This window comes from Anabas testudineus, chromosome 1, assembly GCF_900324465.2.
Source record: "Anabas testudineus chromosome 1, fAnaTes1.2, whole genome shotgun sequence".
Taxonomy (NCBI): Eukaryota; Metazoa; Chordata; class Actinopteri; order Anabantiformes; family Anabantidae; genus Anabas; species Anabas testudineus.
The window spans coordinates 821,960-828,208 of NC_046610.1; the positions used below are offsets into that span (position 1 = coordinate 821,960).

The 6,249-nt window shown below is 50.5% G+C and overlaps 1 pseudogene; it reads right to left on the reverse strand.

Annotated features, from left to right (window-relative positions):
• Nucleotides 1–217: 217 nt before the first annotated feature.
• Nucleotides 218–5,960, reverse strand: LOC113161758 (annotated as a pseudogene).
• Between the last annotated feature and the right edge of the window lie 289 nt (nt 5,961–6,249).

Below are 6,249 nucleotides of genomic sequence, written 5' to 3' on the forward strand. Positions count from 1 at the left end.
AAGTAGGAAACAAATCTGACCATTTACATTTACATTTACATTTAGTCATTTATCAGACGCTTTATCCAAAGCCACTTACAAGTCAGGAACAAGACAAACAAAATCTAAGTCAAGAAGAAAAAACATCAAAGCAAAGTGCTATAAAAAAAATAGTGTTTCTGTTTCAAGAGATGTGAGAATGAAAGAGTAGAAAAGTGCAAAGGAAGATGCGGAAGAGTTCTGTTTTCAGCAGTTTTTTAAATATTAAAATGAGGTGGCTGAGCGTGCAGAGATAGGCAGCTCATTCCACCATCATGTGATCAATCAATCAACAGTTTTCCTTTGTGTCGACTGTGTGGTGCTGGTACCACCAGACGCTGTTCCGTGGTTGAGCGTAGTAGACAGGAGGGGATGTAGACCTGAATGATTGAATTGAGATAAGATGGAGCTGTGGAGTTAACCACTCTGTAGTCAAGAGACAGAGCTTTGAACCTGATCCTTGCAGCCACAGGAAGCCAATGCAAAGATCTGAATTTGGATCATCTGGAGGGGTTTGGTCGTGGATGCCAGTAACCCCATCAGTAGTGCATTGCAGTAGTCAAGACAAGATAAGATCAACGCCTGTACAATAAGTTGGGTTGTGTAATCCGTCAGATAGGGTCTGATCTTTCTGATATTGTGGAGGGCATATCTACACGACCTAGAGACTGTGGCGATGTGTTCCGTAAAGGTCAGCTGATCATCAATGATGACCCCCAGGTTTCTGGCTGACTTAGAAGGGTCAATCACCGCAGATCCTATGTTAATGCTGATGTGTTGAGTTGAAGGTCTGGCAAGGAAGACTAGAAGTTCAGTTTTGGGAAATGTTAATTTGAAGGTGTCTTTTTCTCATCCAGGCAGAGATGTCAGAGAGACAGGCAGAGATGCAAGATGACTCATGTCTCCTTGAGGAGGTTGTTCCGGGAAAGAGAGTTGCTTGAAGGCTGCATGTTCCAGAGTCTTGACCAGGAATGAAAGAAGAGTAGTTCTCCACAAGGGAGGGATCCAGAGAAGGCTTCTTCAACAGTGGAGTAATCTGGGCCTGCTTGAACGAGGTGGGAAAGGTGCCTGTTGTGAAAGAGGTGTTGATGATCTGTGTAATGGCTGGTCTGGTCAAGTCAAGTCAAGTCAAGTCAAGTCAAGAAGCTTTATTGTCATTCCAACCACATATAGCTGAAGCAGTACATAGTGAAATGAGACAACGTTTCTCCAGAACCATGGTGCTACATAAAACGGCAACAAGACAAACATGGGGCTGAGGACTGCTAAGTTGTCCTAGCAAAACACATAAAGTGCATCCTGTGCAACCTAGTGCAAACAGTGCAAGAACACAAAGAAAAAGTGCAGACAGACGTCAGAAGACAGTGCAAAAACAGAACACAAAACACAAAACAGCAGCGACCAGTAGCGGAAATGAATACAATTTACAACTGAAAGATGGAAACATGTCAAATCTAGCGAGTGTGTGTGCTCGGTTCAGTTTGTTGTGTGTATGTGTTGAGGAGCCTGATGGCTTGGGGGAAGAAACTGTTCAACAGTCTGGTTGTGAGGCCCGAATGCTCCGGAACCTCTTCCCTGATGGCAGAAGTGTGAAGATTGGGTGTGAGGGGTGGGTGGGGTCGTCCACAATGCAGGTAGCCTTGCGGATGCAGCGTGTGGTGTAAATTTCCGTGATGGAGGGGAGAGAGACTCCAATGATCTTCTCAGCTGTCCTCACTATCCGCTGTAGGGCCTTGCGATCCGAGATGGTGCAGTTCCCAAACCAGGCAGTGATGCAGCCGCTCAGGATGCTCTCAATGGTTCCCCTGTAAAATGTAGTCAAGATGGGGGGCGGCAGATGGGCTTTCCTCAGCTTCCTCAGGAAGTAGAGACGCTGCTGGGCCTTTTTGCTGATGGAGCGGGTGTTGAGTGACCAGGTGAGGTTCTCCTCCAGATGGACACCAAGAAATTTGGTGCTCTTGACGATCTCCACTGAAGCTCCATCGATGTTCAGTGGAGAGTGGTCACTCTTTGCTCTTCTAAAGTCAACAACCATCTCTTTAGTTTTCCCAACGTTCAGAGACAGGTTGTTGGCCTTGCACCAGGCTGAGAGCTGATGTACCTCCTCTCTGTACGCTGACTCGTCGTTCTTGCTGGTGAGACCCACCACAGTCGTGTCATCAGCGAACTTGATGATCTGATTCGAGCCGTGCATCGCTACACAGTCGTGAGTCAGCAAAGTGAACAGCAGTGGACTGAGCACACAGCCCTGTGGGGCCCCAGTGCTCAGCATGGTGGTGCTGGAGATGCTGTTCCCGATCCGGACTGACTGGGGTCTCCCAGTCAGGAAGTCCAGGATCCAGTTGCAGAGGGAGGTGTTCAGACCCAGTTGGCTCAGCTTCCCAATCAGCTGCTGGGGAATGATGATGTTGAATGCTGAGCTGAAGTCTATGAACAGCATTCGAACATATGTGTCTTTGTTGTCCAGATGGCTGAGGGCCAGGTGGAGAGTAGTGGTGATGGCATCGTCCATGGAACGATTTGGACTATATGCAAACTGCAGCGGGTCCAGTGAGGGTGGAAGCTGGGACTTGATGTGCCTCATGACCAGCCTCTCGAAGCACTTCATGATGATGGGTGTGAGTGCAACAGGGCGGTAGTCATTGAGGCAGGAGACAGTAGACGTCTTCGCACTGGCACGATGGTTGTTGACTTGAGGCATGTAGGAACAACGCCGCTGCTCAGGGGGATGTTGAAGATGTCAGTGAAGACATCCACGAGCTGATCTGCGCATTCCCTGAGGACCCTGCCAGGAACGTTGTCAGGACCAGCAGCCTTCCGTGGGTTGATTCTGCGTAGAGTCTTCCTCACGTCGGCTGTAGAGAGACAGAGTACCTGATCATATGAGGGAAGGGTGGATTTCCTAGCTACCGTGTTATTCTTTACCTGTACCTCAAATCGGGCGTAGAAGTCGTTCAGCACATCTGGGAGGGAGGCATCGCTATCACAGACGGGTGGAGTTGTCTTGTAGTTAGTGATCGCCTGGATGCCCTGCCACATGCGCCGGCTGTCTCCGCTGTCCTCAAAGTGGCCGTGGATCCTCCTAGCGTGCGCGCGCTTCGCCTCTCTGATGGCTCGGGAAAGTTCAGCCCTTTCTGTTCATGTCTCCTGCTCTGAAGGCTGAGTCCCTCGACTTCAGCAGCGCACGCACCCTAGCAGTCATCCACGGTTTCTGGTTGGAGCGTGTAGTGACGGTCTTGGAGATGGTCACATCATCAACACACTTGCTGATGTAGCTGGTCACTGATGATGTTTACTCCTCCAAGTTGACGTAATCACCGGTGGTTGCAGCCTCCCTGAACATGTCCCAGTCGGTGCACTCAAAGCAGTCCTGAAGAGCAGAGATGGCTCCTGCTGGCCAGGGCTTTACCTGCTTCAGAACCGGTTGGGAGCGTCGGACAAGTGGTCTGTATGCTGGAATTAGCATAACAGAGATGTGGTCTGAGTATCCGAGTTGGGGGCGGGGCTCCGCTCGGTATGCGCCGGGGATGTTGCTGTAAACACGATCCAGCGCGTTCTCCCCCCTCGTCGCAAAGTCCACATGCTGATGGAGTTTAGGGAGCGCTAACTTGAGATTTACATGGTTGAAATCTCCGGCAATGATGACCAGTCCGTCAGGTTGGGTGTTCTGCACGTTGCTGATAGCTCCATGTAGTTCACCCAACGCCTCTTTGGCATTAACGCCAGGAGGGATGTAAACTCCAAAGATGAAAACAGTGGTGAATTCCCTCGGTACATAAAAAGGTCTGCACCGAACAGTCACAAACTCCACAAGTGGTGAACAGTAGCTGGAAACCAGTACAGAGTCCTTGCACCAGTCTGTGTTAATAAAAACACACACACCACCGCCGCGACTCTTACCGCACAGAGCTGGGTTCCTGTCGGCTCGAAACGCGGCTATGCCGTGTAGCTTGACATCCGGGACTCTGTCGCTGAGCCACGTCTCTGTGAAGACAAAGACGCAGCAGTCTCTGTACTCACGCCGCGTAGTTCACTGTAGTCGGATGTAGTCCAGTTTATTGTCCAGGGAGCAGACATTGGCTAAAAACATGGACGGTAAAGGGTTAATAGGGTTAGCACTTAGCCTTGCCCGGACACCCGCCCGTTTGCCGCGTTTCCGCTTCCTCGAGCACCACTTCCGATGTGCCGGAGACTGGGGGCTTGGTGTTCGTGGCCGAGGTCGTAACCCGAGGTCGCGGAGGTCGTCCTGCAGATCGTCATGCAGCTTGGTCGGTGCATTATACCTGAGTCGAAGCAGCATCTGGCAGTCGTAAACCCGAACACAACTGTTGTTGGTGTTCTCCTGGTTATTCGGTTAGCCAGCCTCCAGTAATTAGTGACGCCCAGTACTCGCTATATGAGGTAACTCGACTGGCTTTATGGATGGGGTTTCCCAGCAAGCTCCCCAGGCTCCAAGGTCAGCTACATCCGTGGATCCAGTTATTGCAGCTAATGCTGCTGCTAATGCTGCTTTTGTTAGTCCTGCAGCTACCCATGCTGCTTTAGTTGGTCCTGCAGCTAGCGCTGCTTTAGTTGGTCCTGCAGCTAGCGCTGCTTTAGTTGGTCCTTTGTGTGTGGTCGTGCTAAAAACGCGTAAAACCACGAAAAGCACCATTGTTGGTCTCCGGAGAGGCCGCTGCGAGCTACTGCCGTGCCGCCATCTTGGTATTAGTGTTGGTGCGATAGCTTGAAGAAGAGTAGAGGGGATCGGATCCAGAGTGCAGGTGGTCGGGCGTTTTGAGAGGAGGAGAGGGGATACATCGTCCTCTGACAGTGTTGAAAACGTGAAGAGAGATGCATCGTCAGGTTTAGTAAGCAGAATATCATTGACAGGAGGAGTGAACTGGGAGCTGATGGCTGCCACCTTGTTGGTAAAAAAGGAGGCAAAGTCATCAGCTGTGAGACAGGTGGGTGGTGGAGGTGGGGGTGGATAGAGTAGAGATTTGAAAGTTGAGAACAGCTTCCTGGTGTCTGTGGTGTTGCTAAGCCTGTCCTGGTAGTGTTCAGTCTTCGCCCTAGTGACACTGTAAGAGAAAGATTGAAGCAAATCCTGATAATCAGAGCAGGTTGAGACTTGGATTTGCGCCACTTCCTCTCCTCCACTCCTGAGCACTGTGCGGTGTTCCACATCTGGTCAGTGAGCCACGAGTTGGAAGCTGAAGGACGAGCAGGTCTAGTAGATGTCGGGCACAGACTATCAAGGCAGAACGAAAGAGTATCGCAGAGCCTGTCCGTGGCTGCGTCTGTGTCATAGGTGGATAAAACCTGCAATGAGGGCAGCGCTGCAGAAACCAGGAAAGAAAACTGCTCCGGGTTGAGAGATCTGAGGTTGCGGCGGAATGTTTCCAATGCAGTGGAAGAATGAGACGGTCTAGAGATGAAGACTGTGAGCTGAATGAAGAAGTGATCCGACAAATGCAGAGGAGTGACAGAGATGTCATCCACGGTGCAATTTCGGATCAGAACGAGGTCCAGGTTGTTGCCAGCTTTGTGAGTTGGAGAAGTGGAGACTAGTCTAAGGTCAAACGTGTCCAGAAGAGCGAGCACGTCAGTTGCCTGTGGTTTGTTGAGGTGGATGTTGAGGTCTCCTAAGACGACGAGAGGAGTGCCATCTTCAGGGAATTGAGACAATAGCATATCCAGCTCGTCCCAAAAGTCCCCCAGGTGGCCCGGCGGTCGGTAGAAACTCGCCTTGTTCACCGCCGACTGACAGTTCCACAGGGCAAGAGAAAAAGAGGCCGGTGGCGAGGTGTTCTGGGTGAGGGGCCGCAGGTGGGAAATGCATCGTCCTCTCGGAGAACGCCATGTCTTGCGTCTGCCGAGGAGAATTGGAATCTGCTGAAAACACATTGAAAGAGAGGAGACAGAAAGGCTTTCCGAAGCGGAAAGGGTTAAAGTGAAGAAAAGAGATTGAAAGTGCAAAAAGGTTGGAAATCATGCATCTTGTGGTGTCCTTATTCAATGGACTCGCAGGTCTTTACCCAAATCGGTCTTCACACAAAGAGGGCTGAACACGAGAGTTGACGCTTCTGCTGACGCTCCAGCAAGACAGGTGCTTTAAATATGGTTGTATTGGGCTACAGCTGAAACCGCCCCCTGGTAGAAACCAAACTAATTTGTGTGCCTTTGTTAGGTCAAAGGTGTGAATGCTTGGTGATTACTAAGCTGAAACTACCACCAACAATAGACCAA